General features: G+C 53.4%; 1 protein-coding gene across 4 annotated transcripts in view; it reads left to right on the top strand.

Moving 5' to 3' along the window:
- The window catches only part of MIDEAS (mitotic deacetylase associated SANT domain protein), a 70,300-nt gene that overhangs the window by 18,610 nt on the left and 34,464 nt on the right, over positions 1-17,226 (top strand). The window contains exon 1 of one of the 4 annotated variants that reach the window (XM_077909939.1): positions 9,132-9,657. The exons of the other annotated variants lie outside the window; for them this stretch is intronic. The gene's annotated coding sequence lies outside the window, so the exon portion shown is untranslated. Of the gene's footprint in view, positions 1-9,131; positions 9,658-17,226 lie in introns of those variants that run through there. 4 annotated transcript variants of the gene reach the window in all.

Genomic DNA, 17,226 nt, shown 5'->3' with positions numbered 1-17,226 from the left:
GCTGTTCAGGATGCTCTTCTCATTGCTAACATTCCTGTGGATGTTTTAACATAGTTTGTAAGTCCACCTTTATTATTTCTTTGTGCTGATTTTGTCATATAGCATGATTTCATCAAATGTTTTCATCAGATTGTTTCCATTTGCTGATCCCTTTCATGTTTCATTCTGTTACCATATCATACCATCATCTGAATGGATTTCAATTTTGGGGGTCTATATATAGGTGTTATGAGCATCTTTTGTAAAAACTCCTTTGCGATGGCATTTTTGATTATTTTCATGGAATCTGGTCTCCTAACCATAATTACCTAATCAAGGTCTTCAATTGTTGCAACACAGTGTGCCAAATCACATTCTAGAAAGGTTTAAACAGCTTATAGTGCCACAACAATGTCTGTTGAAATGGCCTTGCCATCAGCAGCTTTTTTTTTTTTTTTTTTTTAAGATTTTATTTATTTGAGAGAGAGCACCAGTGGAGGGGAGGGGAGAGCAGAGGGAAAGGAAGAAGCCCGGATCCCTGGGTGGCTCAGCGGTTTAGCACCTGCCTTTGGTCCAGGGCGTGACTCCGGAATCCTGGGATCCCTGCATGGAACCTGCTTCTCCCTCTGCCTGTGTCTCTGCCTCTCTCTATGTGTCTCTCGTGAATAAATAAATAAAACCTTTAAAAAAAAAAAGGAAAAAGCACGGGATCCCTGGGTGGCGCAGCAGTTTGGTGCCTGCCTTTGGCCCAGGGCGCGATCCTGGAGACCCGGGATCGAATCCCACATCGGGCTCCCGGTGCATGGAGCCTGCTTCTCCCTCTGCCTGTGTCTCTGCGCCTCTCTCTCTCTCTGTGACTATCATAAATAAATAAAAAAATTAAAAAAAAAAAAAAAAGGAAAAAGCAGACTCCCTGGGGGTGAGGGTCTATCCCAGGACCCTGAGATGGTGACGTGAGCCCCAGGTAGTTGCTTAACTAACTGAGCCACCCAGGCGCCCCAGCATCTTTCTTGTTTAATTAATTTATTTATTTGCATGTGGACTCTAGGCCATAATGAGTCCCTAATGGTGCTCTGATTTGCATATCTTAAGTTGCTGCTGAGACTGTACATTCTTCCTCCTGATGATTTTCTGTTTGTGTTTCATCATGTGTCAAACTGTGTTCGGCTTCTGTGACTGTAGAGCCTCCCCACTTCCATCTGTCTTCTTAAACCACTTTCCTATTGGGACACACAGAGTCCTGCCTTCCTCACTCCCTCCTGGGTGGGGCCCCTCCCCTGGCTTGGGCTAACCCATCTCCCCACATGCTTGGCTCACTCCCTCACTGGCTGGGACTGGTGCTCTGGGTGTGGAGGGAGGGGAAGGGAAGGAGAGGGACAGACACTGGGGTCCTGGTGATGGAAGCCAAAGGGGAGGCGGGTGTGAGGCAGGGGCTTCCTTAAGTGGTTCCAAAATAGGCTCATAAAGTGACCTCCTTGTGGGAGCTGCTGGGAGGCTTCTGGGAGGAGCCAGGTAGGATGTTAGGGCTGGAGAGGGCTTTGGACTTCATTTGGTTTAAGGGTCACTCATTCAAAGGCCCATGGGGAACAGGGGCATTCTCAGTAAGAGAGGTTGGCTGGGTGTAAGAAAATATCACAAGTGAGATGATAAGTGGCCAAGGGAGCAATGAAAAATTGGGGTGTGGAAGCCGCACCACAGTGGTGCTCCTAAGGTGGTGCTATTCTCTCTAATGCTAGTCCCCTCCTGTAGCTACTCTGCTTCACCTCCAAGAAGGAGGGCTTGATGTGGCCAATATTCCAATGTTTTTCTTTTTTTTCCCAGTGTTTTTCATGACAAACCAGAAATCCTGACTTTTATTTTTACTATTTTTATTTATTATTTATTTATTTATTTATTTATTTATTTAATTTTATTTTTAAAAGATTTTATTTATTTATTATTGAGAGACACAGAGAGTAGAGAGAGAGAGAGAGAGGCAGAGGGAGAAGCAGGCTCCATGCAGGGAGCCTGACGTGGGACTCAATCCCAGGTCTCCAGGATCAGGCCCTGAGCTGAAGGCAGCACCTGGCTGGTGCTGCTGAGCCACCTGGGCTGCCCTATTTTTTATTTTTTAAAAAAAGATTTATTTATTTGAAGGAGGTGTGGAGTGGCGAGGGGGAGAGTCCCAAGCAAACTCTGTGCTGAGCACAAAGCCTGCCATGGGGCTTGATCTCAACGATCCTGAGGTCATGACCCCAAGATCATGGCCTATGCCAAAACCAAGAGTGGGACACTTAACCACCTGTGCCACTTAGGTGCCCCTGGAAATCCTGATTTTTAGTTTCAATCTCCTGATTAAAAAAAATGTGGATAGGAAATTTAATTCACTTCAAATCAAACACATACTATGGGTCAAATAAAATATACCTGGGGAGTGAGAATGGATTTTGAGGCTCCAGTCTGTGACTCCTCATTATTCAGCTTCCTTACTGGGAAGACACAAGCCCAAGGAGATGTCCTCATATAGCAGAGAGAAGGACTCTGAAAGGCCAGTGATTGAATTCCAATCTGTGTGACTTTGGAAGAGGTGTTTAAGCTTTCTGAACCTCAGCTTCCTTATCTGTATAATAGGGATCATTAGAGGGCTTCCTCTCAGGGTGCTGAGTGGACCCAGTGGGCTTATATCTCATCAAGTATTTAGTTAGACCTTCAATGAATGTGTTGATAAGTCCTGCATGGGATCATCCAGAAGACTAGAGGAAGAACTGGGCTTAAAACTTTGCTCTCCTGACTCCCAGTATAAAGAGCTTGTTCCATATCACAACAAGGCTGCCTGCTTCCGTGGGAGTTTCTGGAAGCGTCTGGAACAGGGGTCCTTCTGATCTCTGGGAAATTGCAAGTCACTTTATGAAAGCTTGATTGCCTAACAGCTACTGAGCTCAGGCAATGGAGTCTCTCAGCTCTGTGGACTTTGCCTTGCAGGATATTGATCCTCAGTAGTGGTTGTGGTGGTAGGAGTAATAGTAGTAGTAGTAGTGGTAATAGTGGTAGCAATAGTAGTACTGAACTTAAGAAGCCAGTAATTATAAGATGCACCATTATTTTATGTACAACTAAGAAAGGAAATGCTGCTGATTAAACCATGACATGCTATATTGATTGTAAGATCCATCTTGACTTCGGAGATGTTAAATGTGCATTTGAAATGGAAGGAATAGGGACGCCTGGGTGGCTCAGCGGTTTAGTACCTGCCTTCAGCCCAGGGCGTGGTCCTGGTAGTACCTGAATCAAGTCCTGCATCAGGCTCCCTGTACAGAGCCTGCTTCTCCCTCTGCCTGTGTCTCTGCCTTTCTCTCTGTGTGTGTCTCTCATGAATAAATAAATAAAATCTTTTAAAAAATGAAATGGAAGAAATAGTAATGAAAGTAGTGATAATAATAATGTTACATTTTATTGTTTACCTCAAATTTTCACATATATGGTTTTATTTGTGCATTTACCAACAAGCATTACTGAGCACCCACAATGTATAGGCACCAGGTGCTCTGATCCTAATAGGGAGCTAGCTCAATAAGCAGAACAATGTATCAGGATGGAGGAAAGATGAACCAAGGGGATGCCTCTAGAGTTCCTTAGGAGCAGAGACAGAGGCAGTTAGGGGTGCTTGGGATTGATTTAGGAAGTGCTCTCAGGAGTAAGGGATGAAGGAAGCAGGCTAGGGCTGGGGAGGAAGCTATGCAAAAGAAGGGTGTGCTGCAGCTGGAGCTAGCTAGCTTCAGCCAGACTCCCACTAGGGTCCGAGAAGTATGAATTGCACCATTACAGAGTTGGTCCCATCTTTAGATGAGGGGGCTGAACTTTTGGAATCATCCCCTACCCCATCCCCTAATCAATCATTGGCTGCAGTGCTCTCTGCCAGGAAAAGCTCCTTTTGAAAAGGGGGCAGCTAGGAGCCGTTAGCAGCCAACACAGTAGCTGGGAGATGGTGCACCAGTCTGATAAAGAAGATCCAAGAGGGCTCCAGCAGTATATACTCCAGTGGCCTTTCTCTGCTTGGAGTGGTCAAGGAAGGCTTCCCAGAAGAGTTGCCATTGAGCTCAAGTCTGATGGGAAACTAGGGGTGTGGATGAAGGTGGGGGGAGGAGGAGCATGTGTAAGCAATTAGGCATCATCTTGAGGAACTTCAGGTTGTTTGGCTGTGTGGCCCTGGGGCCAGGAAGTAGGACAGAACCGGATCATGCCTGAAGTGTACACACCTAACAGTTTGGCTAACGGGCTCAGCTTTTTGCAGTAGAATGCTGGGAACTATCAGAAAGGGATGTGATCACTCTGATGGCAGTGAGGATGGTAAATGTACAAGACTAGAAGCAAGGGGATCAATCAGGAGATGAGAAAAAATGATAGCCAACACTTATGAAAGACTTAATGTGTGACAGGTACTGTTAAGCTCTTGTCTCCATTTTGCAGACAAGAAAACCCAGTGGTTAAGTAACTTGCTCAAGGTCATCAAGCTAGTATGAGCCAAGATTTGGATTTAGCTCTCAGCTCATAACCTGTACACTCTCATGAACACGAATTTGGGATGCTAGTCCATGACCTATCAGCATTTGTTTTCATTTTAAAATAATGTTCTAAACCATGCCCCATTGCACACACTGGATCTTGTGGGTCTTGTTCCTCCTGGCCCACTGCCACGGGGTAGGGAAGCTGAGCTCCAGAGAACAGCCAGTGATGGAGTCTGTCTGGGGCTGGTTCCGCAGGGGGCATGGAACCGTGCTGAAAGGACGCCTTTGGGAAGCTGGCAGCCTGGGCTCTGCGAAGAAAGGGTGCTTCTGTCCCCGTGGCCCTGCTGGCCCACCCTCCTCCTGGCAGCCACACCTGTTTTGTCCTCCCTACACCCAGCCAGACGTCGCTCCCAGAGTGACAGCAGCAACTGGGGATATCTGCAGAAGCTCCCTCTTGGGCCTGACAAAGGCACTAAGAACCCACCCCAGGCCTGTGAGAGAGAGGTGATAGGGGCTGGGGGGGGGGGGGAGGATGCAGACAGCTGTAGGCTGGTGTGGCAGGCCCCAGAACAGGTGAACTAAATATGAATGGAGGAGGAGGGTCTCCTGGGTTTTCAAGGGTAAAGGAGAAGACAGTGCAGGGACTTCTTGGCACAGGGTGACTTACCTTAATAGCTGGGGTGGTTTTGAGCTCCCTGCCTCCTCAGAAAGGACATGACAGGGCACCTGGGGGGCTCAGTGGTTGAGTGTCTGCCTTTGGCTCAGGGTGTGATCCCAGGGTCCTGGGATCGAGTCCTGCATCGGGCTCCTCGTAGGGAGCCTGTTTCTCCCTCTGCCTGTGTCTCTGCTTCTCTCGTGTGTCTGTCATGAATAGATAAATAAAATCTTTGAAAAGAAAAAAAAAGGACATGACAAAAAGTGTGAGGAGGGACACCTGGGTGGCTCAGTTGGTTGAGTGCCTGCCTTCAGCTCAGGTCATGATCCCTGGGTCCTGGGGTCAAGTCCTACCTTAGGCTCCTTGCTCAGCAGGGAGCCTGCTTCTCCCTCTGCCTGCCATTCTCCCTGCTTGTGTGCTTTCTCTCTCTCTCTCTCTCTGACAAATTTAAAAAAAGAAAGAAAAGTGGTGGGAAGGCATGGCCACCAAAAGAGTGTCCCTACTCAGGCTGGTGGGTGGCACTGTGGAAGTAGTTCAGTGGAAAGGACACAACGAGAGACTGGGAGAGGAGCCTTGGAGGGACACCCAGATGGGGCTCTGTGTCAGGGTTGGAAGAGTTTGGGCGAGCCCAGCACAAGGGTCACCCTGAGATGGATGGAGAAGGACCTGGGGGTCTCTGGGGGGGCGGGGGGGGGGACTTGCCTGGACTAGGTTCTTGAAAGGAAGAGGCTAGTTTTAGTAGAAGCGGATATAGGCTAAAACAGTAAAAAGAACAGTTGTAACCTCTTAAGTGCATATAGTACAATACGGTCATAAAGCAGTTTTTTGCACTCTATCCTGGTTCGCTGTTTTTTCCACAGCTTCCCTTTCTTCTGTTGAAACTAGAGGTCATTCATGAGGCCTTAGTGACAAGGGAAAAGATACCAGGGATGCAAGAAACCCAGCACTGTCCATTTGTGAGCTCCCCAACTGTGTCTGTTCCTCTCAATTCCTCATCTTCCAGCAAAGGTTGCTTCTTCACTTAAACACACTCTGTGTGCTGGCCTCCCGTGGAAAGATCCTGACAGAGAAGGGACAATGGAAAAAGACAGGAATGCAGGCATGGGGCTTGGGGCTTGGGAAGAAGAAAACCCCTGTTTAAATAGTGACTAAGGCAGCAGAGAATTAATGGAGGTGGGTGGCTGGGTAAGGAGGACCCGGTTGCTTGGAAGCTTTTTTCCCTCCCCTCTTAAGAACACCTTTAATTGGAATCTAATTCACATACCGCAAAATTCGCCATGGGAAGCTTTTTAATGGTCTTAGGTTGTCATAGAGGTGGACATTGCTGATGGCAGTGACAGGTCACTCTGAGCCAAGTCCAGAGAGCTGATGGAGTCCCAGGAAGCCTCTCTAAGGCCCATTTTTTGCCCTCATTGGGACCCAGAGTTTGGAAGCCTGTCAAAGGTGCTTTACTTCCTGGAGTGTTTCTCAGCAGAACCAGAGCTCTGTGCTCTTTTCTTCCCTGCAGTTTGTAAAGGTCGATGGTGGAGAAAAGCCTGCTCTATGGTGAAGGTCCCTGGAACACCTACTACCTTTCTTTCTTTCCTTTTCTTTCTCTTTCTTCTTCTCCAAAGGATACCCTTCTTGGCTGCCCCAGAGACTAGACCTTCTAAAACCAAAACTTTCACTTCACATGTCAGTGATTCTGCACTGTCATATCTGCAGCAAAACTGACCTCCCCGGCTTTCTCGGAAGAGCTGCAGCTGTTTGCGCACATCCCTGCCTGCCTATGGGAGGCAGACTTCTCCTACCAGGGGGGCCCTTCGACACAGTCTTGAGCCCTCCTCCCCTGCACGAACACACATGTGCCCCTTTCCCTCCTCTCTTCTTTCTGAAATGGCCTGAGTTTGGAAGTTTAGTTGGGGTGAAGGGACATGCTGTTCTGTTCCAAGATGAGCAGGACTCCTCTAGTGTCTTCTGTTTCTCATGCACCCCGCCACCTTCCCCTACTTCTGCTGCTGCTTCCTGGGCCAGGCTCAGCAGCCCGTGTGGCAGCGTGGGACAGGGAGGAAGTCCTGGCGGGGCTGAGGCTGAGTGAGGAGTGCCCTTTGGAGTGGCTCCCGCTTGTTCCCTGGAGGTTGGGCCCTGGCTCCATGGTGGCAGGCTCTTCTAGGAATGTGCTCCCCAGCTGGGTTTTCTGGTTGGTTGGGAACATCCTTGGGCTGGTCTGCACTGGCTCTCAGGGGCCCGCTCCAGGTTGGCTTGTGGCCAGATTTGGGGGTTAGGCCCTAGAGAAGGCCAGGATGACCAGCGGCCTCCAGAGGAAACCAGGCAGCAGTGGGCACTAGACACCAAGTGGCTTTGCTTCTGCTTCCCTCACTTGGATGAGATGTCAGTGGGAATGAAGAAATCAGACAAGCAGGAGAAAAAAAAGCCAAAAAGCCTTTACACTGAACCTCTGCCAGGAGTCCTGAGAATCTAGGCTCTACTTGGGGGCTGGGCCTGCATGCCTGAGCGCCTCAGTCCCTCAGTGGCTCACTGTCTTCCTCTGGGGGAGATGGGAAGAGGAACAGAGAGGTGACAAACGATGGCTTACCCCATGATCTTGCACAAGTCACTTAACCTATCTGAACCTCAGTGTGCTCATCCATAAAATGAGAGGGATAAAACTCACACACATAGGGGTGGTTAAGTAGGCTGTGTGTGGGGACGTGCTTTGAGAATTGTCAGGAAAAATACTGTCATAGCAGATGCTAAATCCTAGAGCCTGGGCTTTTCTTTGTTGGAGGTGGTTTCCCTGGCTCCTCCATTCACTTTTTACAACCACAGAATCATGGATTTTAAACTGGAAGGGATTTTAAGAGGTCATCCGGTCCAGTCCCCTGGCATAATTATCTTTATTTTGAAGATAAGATTGTTTTAAGTTGTCATTATTTTGACATATCTATTCTACTGTGGTACAAACAAGCCCTCTTCCTCCTGGGTGAAGTGTGAGCGCCAGGTGCACACAGGTGCTCCAGCCAGCAAAGGGCTGGAATAGGACCAGACAGTGGTGCTCCTTTGGAGCAAGGGTGGGTCTGTCATCAGCTCTCCAGGGGCAAAGGCCCTTACCCTGCAGGCTCAGAGGGTCTGTGAGAAACCAATTCCACTGCCTCTCCCCTTCTCCCTGAGAAAGCAAAAAAATGCACTTGCTTCTCAGGACTGGCCACAGGGACACAGTGTATTTTTCAGTGTTTTTTCCTTCAAAGGCAAACCTGCTTCTGGCCCATCTTTTTGGGAAAAACAAAAACCAAAAACAAATGGAAAGAACCCCCCCTGGACTTTCTCCTGGCCCTGGAGCTTCCTTGAGTGTGGGAGCCACCAAGAGCTGCCTGAGCAGCTAAAATCTTCCCACCAGCCAGGCAAGGAAGCATGGGGTGGGGGTGGGGGTTAGTAGGGAAGGTAGGGGAAACGTGGGCATGCAGTGAAAAGCTGCCCTAACTCTGCCCTGCGTTGCTAGAATTAAACCCAGGAGCTTTTCATCACCTAAGTAACTGGGCCTTTTATAAGGGCTGGGACGTTTCTCAACAACCTTTTACACCACTAGGATGCTGGTGAGCCAAAAGTGAAACTTGGGGAAACTTAATAAGGTGCCTTAGAGAGGACTGTGCATGATTTACCGTATCCAAAACCAAGAGTTTTCTTTGTGGAAGAAAGCGACTTGTGTCCTCCCCAACATCACATACACACTTTCCTGGCAGGCCCGATGGGTTTCCAAGCATTTCGTCACCGTCTCCTTATGACCTTGGTGTGAAAGGAACGAGCCGCGTGGCCTGTTGGTTCCAGCAAAGCCCTCGGGGGGTGCCGGCCTGGGCTGAGGGAGGAGGGCGACCCACTCGGCAGTGGAGGTGAGGTCTGCTGGAAATCCCCAGCCCGAACAGCCGCCTGAGGTTTAAAGACGCCTTCTCCGGCCTTATTTGGTCGCAGGAAGTGGGCGGCGCCAGGCCTGCTGGCTGCGAGGCCGACCCGAGACAGTTGTGCTGATGAAGTGGTGGAGCTGGTTCCTGCTCGCCGCCGTGCCGCGCGCGCCGGCCGGCCGCTGGGCGCTCCGCGCTCCCAGCTGGGAGTTGTGCAATCCTTTGTAGCACGCCAGAGAGTCCTCCTCCTTCGCTGTTGCCTCTCGCCCTCTCTCTCTCTCTCTCTTTTTTTTTTCAAGCTGTGAGCTCAACCGATGAGTCAGAGCAGTGCAATCCTGACACTGCATCGCAGGACTGGGGGTGACACGGAGGGAGGGAGAGCGATCGCGAGGCAGACACCGCGGGCGCGGGGTGCGCCGAGGCTCCTGCGCCGCAAGCGAGGGGTGACAGCCCGTGCGTCCCGCCCGGGCCCTGCCAGCAAACTTCCCAGCCTTGGGAGGCGCGGGCTGGCGGAAGCCCTGCGAGCGCCGCGGGGAGGCGGAGGCGCCTGTTTGTTTTTAAAATCCGGGAGTGCGTGCAGGCGGCCGGAGCCTGGGAGAGGACCGAAGGCGGCGGCCCGCGGCGGAAGGGGGACAGCCGATGCTGGAGCTCGGGCAGGAGACGGGTAAGTGGGGTGCCCGGCCGGCGGCCGAGGCCTGCACGCGGCGGCGGCCCAGGGACCCGGGGCTGCGCGGCGGCGGCGGCGGGGCGCGCGAGCTGTAGCCCTGCAGGCGCGGCCGGGGGCGGGGGCGCGGGGCCGCGGGGGGCGCGGCGCGGCAACTTCTGCGGCCTGGGCGGCCGGGGCGGGCTGTGCGTGTGTACGTGCGTCCGCCGCTCCGCAGCCCGCAGCCCGCAGCCCGCAGCCCGCGCCCCGCGCCCCGCGGCCCGCACCCCAGCCCGCAGCTGCGTGCGCCGCGCCAGCCCGCCGTGTTTGTGCAGCTACGCAGCTCGCGCGCGGCCCCCGCCCACCCGGGCGCGGCCCCGGCCCCGGCCCCGGCCCCGGCAGGAAAACCCTTCCGAGCCGCCCGGGCCCCGCCGCGCGGGCGGCGATGGCGACGGCTCGGGAACGCGGCTGCTCCTCGGCTGGAGAGAAACGTGGTGTCCGCGGGGACCGGCGTGCGTGACCGAGCCCGGGCCCCGGAGGCGTCGGGAGGGGCTCGAGCGAGCCGCGGGAACTTGGCGCCGAAGCCCCTTCCCTTGGCCCTGCCAGTGTGCACGACAGAGTGGACGCGGAAACCGTGCCCGCGCCGGGGGTTTGGGGGACCGACGTGCAGAGGCGGCGGGGAGCTGGGGCAAGTGCAGCAGAGGCCTAAGCCGGAGCACCGGGGGCGGGCGGGCCGGCCTCACCCCGCGCCCCTCGGCGCTGCCGGCGCACCTCAGACCTGTCATCCTCCTCGCCCGCCCCCGCACGCCCTCGCCCGCCCTCGCCGCTGCGGCCTGCCGAGCTCTCCGCGCCTCACCGTGTGCTGTGTTTGAGGAGTGCCCTCCGGAACTCGGGGGCCCGGGTTTTGTCTGGACCCTGCACATGGCCGGCTTGGTGGAGGTAGTCAACCCCCCCCTTCCTCCCAGCTCACGCTTACAAGAGCGTGTGCGCCAGGTTGCCCTCCTGGAGGGCCCCCGCCCAAGCCTCTGGATAAGGGCCTGGTGCCGCCCTGCGATTTCCAAGCCTCAGCCCCAAGGAGGGCAGACCTGGAGGAGGTACCTGCCACTCAAAGTGGACGCCACTGGGCATTCCAGCCCAGCCTCCAGAGCGAGCTGCTGGAAAGATGAAAGGGGAAGTTTCTCGCCCCATTTAAAACTTTGTTGGTCACAACTTTTGTGGCTACTTCCTGCTTCCACCATTCCACATCGGAGCCATGTGCCAGCCTGTGTGGAGCCTGGCTCCGGGGCCGGCGAGATGGGAGGAGGAGAGCTGGCTGGCCGTGGCTGACTATGGAGGCCGCCGTGGCACGTGTGTGCAGGGGATCCCTGTTGGCAGTTGTGGCTAGGGGGGGAGGGGTGGTCTGGCCTGCTCCAGCAGGGGGAGCCTGGCCTGGTGGCGGCCTGGAGGTCTGGCCTCTCCTGGTCCCTGCACCTTCAGGATTGGGACTGGAGGCCTGGTTGAGGAGAGAAAACCACCTGTCCTGCTCCACAACCTCGCAGGGATGGTGTGGCGCATGATCAGAGAACTGCACCCTTTCCACAGGCAGTTAGGTGGCTTCGGGATAAAGGGGAAAAGGAGAAACCTTCCCAGGTCGAGAATTTATGGGTCCTCTTGTTCCTGCTGCTCTGGACAGTGAATAATAGTGGTGTAAACATTATGATAAACCATCTCATTGCATGGTCCTGGCCCAGTCTCCATTCTAATTGGATTGGCCTCTGGCTGGTTACTCTGGTCTGAGTAACTCCTAGGGGACAAGGGGGTGAACAACCTAGAGGGTGCGCACCCCCCCCCCCCCCCCCCTACAGCTTGCTCTGGAACGGTCTGCCCACTGCCCGTGTGGCTTTTCCCAGTGCCAGGCAGGACCCTCCCCTCACCCTAGAAAAGGGTGCCCTGGAATGCCCATGGGGACGAGAGTTCAGCCTTTAAATGTGGGATTTAAAAATAACCCAATTGTTTAGCCCTATGGGCTGCTGCTTTTAATAAATGGAGAAACAAAGATAAAAGGCAATATGCAGTTATAGATTCAGTTAAGGGCCGCCCGTGGCTGCAGAACCCAGGGAAGGACTGCCCTGTGGAGGCAGGAGAAGGATGGAGGGGGTGCACCTGGTGCAGAGTGTCTTAGAACAGGAACGGGCCAGTCTGCGAATCTGGCCTGCAGCCGGGTCTCCCAGAAGGATACTTTGCTCATGGAGGAGTGGGGATGGCCACAAGTAGCTGGAAGATTTCTACTGATCCTTTTAGGCCTGTTTTAAATGACACTTCTTTTGAGCCGCCACAGCCTTCTGAACACTCATTTCCGCCTTATGTAGTCATTTGTGTACATATCGTACCGCGGTGCTCAAAACATAAACTCAGAGATAGAGTCTCTGTATCTCCTTTGCACAGCTGCAATGAGGATTCTGTGTGTGAAACGCTGAAAGGACATTTCAGGATTACTATAAACGTCTGCTCCAGTGTGTGTTCTGTATTGTTCTCACAATGCCCGGCTTTAGTAGGTGTTAAGTATATGTATCTTTCATTCATTTGTATATGTTCATTGAACAAATGAATGCAAGATCTCCATCCAGAAAAGTGTGCTTGTATGTCATGGGCTCACTGAGTCCCGCTGCTGGGATTCATACTGTACCATCGATTTTTGAAAGGGTCAGTCCGTGAGTGATTGTGGTGCCGGCGAACCCAGTGTCTTGGCCCTGCACTACAGCTGGCCTTCTGGAGAGCTGGAGAGTGTGTCTGGTCATTCTGGCCCCAGAAGGACCTTGGGATGAAAGAGTATGAAACCTCCTGCCCAGGAATCTGCTACCTGGGCATTTCCTTTGGCCAGGAGGCCAAACTGGCATCTTTTCTGTGTGTGTGTACGTGTGTGTGTGTGTGTGTGTGTACGCATGCACGTATCAGTATAGAAGCAGTCTGGGGGCTCCATTCCTCCCTGACTCACCGCAGGCTGCAGGAAATGCAGCCCATGATTGCAGTCCGATGGAGGAGTTGCTCCTACACAGTGGAGCACTGACTCTGTGGGGCTGAACTAAATAAACTGCACGCAGGGCTGGAGCTAGGTGGAGTGTGCTGAAATCCCCAGGTCTTACTTACTTAAGGGATCTGCATTTGCATTTGGAGCAACATTCAGGATACCCTGAGACTGTGAGCTCATTTTATGAATCAGAAGCATTACAGCATAACTTCAGTGTTGGAAACTGCTCTTTGGAATCCAGATTGCCCTCCCTCCACCCCAGCACACTCACACTTACAGGGTCTCTCAGCCACACACTTGGGAATGATAACAGTTAGTAGGGCATCAGTTCAGATTCCATAGCCACCAAGCAAAATTTGTCCACACCCACTTCCACCCCCACTCTCAGATCTCCATTCCTGGATGGTGTGGTGGACAGTGACCCAGGCAGTGACTATGAAGGAAGCCCAGTAGGTGCCCAGGAACCAGGACCAGGCAGACCTGGGTTCCTACTCCACTTCTCTACTTCCTGTGTGGCTTTGGTCATTGCTTAACTTCCTGAGCCTCAGTTTCCTCACCTGTAAAATGAGGATGATGATAGTACTTCATAGAGTTGCAGCGCAGGTTAAACATGATCATGCATGCAGGATGACTGGCACATAGTAGGTACCCAGCAGCTGGTGGGTGTCATTTCACTGGTCCCTCACAAGTTCAGCTGTTTGCCTTTTGCTCCTCCCAGGAAAGAGGAAATCTAGCGTGTCCTGCTGGTGGTAGGAGGGGGCTCCTCCAGGGCACCGGGGGGCTTGTGTAAATGAAGTTCATTTTATAACTCCCTAGGCCCCGGGTACAGCGGGGTGATCCTCGCCCACCCAGACAGCCCAGATCTTGGTGGCTGTGTGTTTTTGCAAGGGATTCTGTCCCTGCAGCCCAGAGTTAAGGGCTCAACTTCCCAGAGATCAGATTGTGTCTCTGGAACCTACCCGCCCAGGCCTCAGGCTGAACTGCTCACGTGGGTGGGCGGAAGACTGCTTTCTCAGCCGAGGAAAAAGTCCCCTTGTCTTTGCTTCACCTGCAGCCTCCCAGTGTGACCTCACTGGAGGTTTGGGTGGAGCTCAGGGTGGGAGTTGTCTCTGAAGAGTACTTTGGCTCTTTCACCAATTGAAATAGGGGTGGAGTGGGGTAGGGGGTGGGGGAGACACCAAGATATTATATAAGAGGAAAGTTGCCACATGTCAAAAAAAGAGCTGGGTTTTGCTGGAGTGGGGGGGGATCTCCCTGAGGGACCTGATTACCAGCTGTGGTTTGGGAGGTGGGGGGGAGGGGGCTGACTGGGGACGAGAGAGGCCAGGGTCCCGAGGCTTCCCTGGCAGCCCTTCTTGCTCTTGCTCTTCCTGGATCATAGCCAGGTGCTGTGGCCAGCTGGGGAAGGTGCTCCGTCTTCCCTCTGCCTTTCTCTCCAGCCGCAGGGAGCTTGTGGGTTATTTTTTCCAGGCAGTGCTTCTTCCTCCAGGAGTCTCAGGAAGGGGGGCAGGGGAGCAGCCAGGGCAAGATCTGACCAGGCCAGAGCTGGGACAGGGGGAAGTTTACCAGGCTTGCAGCCAGAAGGGGGTTCCCTGTGAGGCTGCCCAACTTCTCTGGGGAAATGGGGTCCAGAGAGGAAGAAAAACAGGGATTTCGATTCCCAGCTTTTTCCCTGCAGTTGGACAGACAGAGGCCCATCAGCGTGCTGTTGCCAGAATTTGTCAGTTCCTTGAGGGGGAGGGCCCCAGAGCTCAGAAAGGAGCTCAGGAAAGCTTAAGTGATAACTGACAACTCTTGGGAGTGCATGTAGGCTGGCTTTTTCTCCCCCTTTCTTCTCTTCTCACTCCTCCTCCCCTTCCTCCTTTTCCATGTCCTTCCAGTCCCCCTCCCACCCTCCCAGCTGCTGCCAGCTTCTGGGGCATGTACCTGACTGCTGCTCGGATTCTCCTCCCCCTCTGACGTTGCTTTGTCTGACCTGAGCTGGGTCTGGGTCACAGCCCTGGGCTCCCGGCTCCCCGGTGTCATCCCAGAGCTGGAAGACACTTTGGGCCATCTAATTCCACTCCTTCATTTTCAAATGGGGAAGTGCAGAGACAGTGAGTTCTTTGAGGTTCCCCTACGTGTCCACTTTCCCCTGAGGCTGGTGGCGGGTGGAAAGAGGAGCTGCTCCAGCGTCCTGCCCCTGGTCCCTGTCCCTCCCAATTTGGAAGGTGGGAGGGCTGCTTCAGTGCAGGAAGAGCCTGGAGGAGTCGTCTCTGGCTCCTGGGTGTGGCTCAGTCCCCAGCTGGCTCCATGGTTATTTATTTGTCTGTGCGTGTGTGCGTGCGTGCGTGATTGCCTGCCTGCCTGCGTGTGTGTGAGTGTGTGTGTGAGTTTTGTGGTTGGGAGGCTGGATCTGAGTGAAAGCAGAAGTGCCCATGCTATGTCAACTATGTGACAGGCAGATGGGACCTTATAGGGACAGTTAGGAGAGGAAGAATGGGGGCAGAGGCCTCCTCTGCACAATGGCTGCTGTGCTCTTTCTCTCCCTGCTTCAGTGCTTGCATACTTGAGCATAAACAGCCCTTCCATGTGGCTAGCAGCTGCCTTTCCTTGCTGGCTTTGGGCAGAAGAGATGCCAAAAATAACCAGGCAGGCACTTCCACTTGTGGGACATTCACTGTGGTTGCCTTGAGGCTGGCTTATTCTCTGTGTGCAGGCCTGGGTGCCTTTGGCATCTCTGCTCATACTTCCTTTGGGCACCCCTCTCCTCAGCTTCCCTCAGGTGATAGTATTTTCCCTCTTATTGCCCTTATTTGAGTGAGCCCAGCAGGGTGGAGGCTCCATTATGGGTCTCAAAGCTCTGCCAGGTGTTATCTGGGGACTCTTTGTTTCACCATGCTGCTGCAGGCCCTGCTGGCACAGCAGAGCCCCAGGGAGGCCTGTGCTGGGTGTGCTCCTCCTGGATCCCTAGGCCAGATGCCCTGCGTGCCTGCAGAGCCTGACGCTATTGCTGGGACCACTCATCTCCTTGTCCTGCTCTCATGAGCCGGGCCCTGTGCTCCGCCAGCTGTGGAACTGAGAGAATCAGGCTGTTTGGATCCTCCCAAGGTGTTGAAGACTGATAACGATGCTACTCCTGCCCAGCAGAGAGGAAAGGAAAGCACAGTGAGCCTTTACTTTGTGCCAGGCACCCCACGTATATATTAACCTCATCTAATTCCACTGTAACTATGAGGCAAAGGTACTATGCCTCTTTACTGATAGAAAAATTGAGACCCACAGAGAGGCTGGCGATTGGAGAAGCCGGGATACATTTTGTCAGACCCTAAAGCCCTGGCTCTTTTTACCGTGCAGCGCACACTTCCCTGGGCTATTTTCATGTGCACAGGGAACAATGCTTTGACCCTTGGAATGAAGTGCTGATGGTAGGAATTCAGGCACCTTTAGACCCACTGATTAGGGGAGATATTTTGGGCTGGGAAGGGCGGGGAAGACCCCTCTGAGGCCTCCCTCTCCAAACACTTCACAGGGCAGCCAGAAGCCCAGCCTGAGCCACAAGGACCTCCTGTGAAGGGCAACAGGCACCTGAGGGTCAGCTGGGCCTGTGCTGTGGAGGGGAGGGGTGGGGTGGATGGGGGGAAGGGGGCGTGCCAGAGGGGTCATTTGTGCATGGGAGGAATGGAAAGGTTTGGCTTAGGCCTCAGGGAGGCAAACCTTTCCTTTCTAAGTGTCTCCTTTCCAAACATCCTAGCCTCTGTAGTCAGTCCTGAGATCATTTCTAGGACCATTGGCCTGGGGGCGGGGGGGGGGGCGGGGTGTAGGTAGGATCTTGGATCTCCCTTCCTGGCTGCTGGCTCTGACCCGGGGTGCATCATTCTAGTGGGCTCAGCCCCGCTCTCATAGAACCTGGTTGGTGCGTACTTGGGGCTTGGGCTAGATGCTCTGCTGGTGCCTGGTGCCAAAGGCCTCTGGGTGTATTTCAGGAACAATAAAGAATAAATCAACACAGGAAAAAAGGCCCTGCAGCAGCTGCTCAGAGACTGGAGAAACGCAAGGAATGTGTGAGCATTTGGCAGAGGCCTTGGATCTTGACCCAGGCCTGAGAAAGGGCGTGCCTCCGACTGGATGACTGGGCCAGTGAGGCAGGCGGCACTGTGCCCACCTTGTAGCTTATCCAGGAGGCCTAGGAAGCCATGCCGACACCCCCTCCACTGGCAGCGCGCTTTTGGTGTTTCTTGGTCACTAGCAGGTATTGGGGAACAATATTGTACCCATTCTTGCACCAAACCAGCAGGACACCCTCCTCGCTGCCCATCCCAAGCCACTAGGAAGGTCTTGGTGCCTTCTGGAGCTGACCATACAGGAGACCCTGGGCTGATGCAGACACCATATGCTAGACACCTGTGTTCTACCTCCCTCCCGAGAAAGACATGAGCCAAACACCAAAGACCTGGCATTGACAGGGAGTTCTGGGGGTGAGAACATCCACCTGGGCCCTGACCACACCTCTACCCAAGTAATCAGCTATGTATCCTTGGGTGAGTCACTTCACCTTTTAGGGCTTCAGTTTTATTTGCCATGAAATAGAGATTTGGACCAAT

This window comes from Canis aureus, chromosome 9 (assembly GCF_053574225.1).
Source record: "Canis aureus isolate CA01 chromosome 9, VMU_Caureus_v.1.0, whole genome shotgun sequence".
In the NCBI taxonomy this organism is placed as follows: domain Eukaryota; kingdom Metazoa; phylum Chordata; class Mammalia; order Carnivora; family Canidae; genus Canis; species Canis aureus.
The sequence above is the reverse complement of the archived record's forward strand: the minus strand, read 5'-3'. Positions and strand labels throughout refer to the sequence as shown.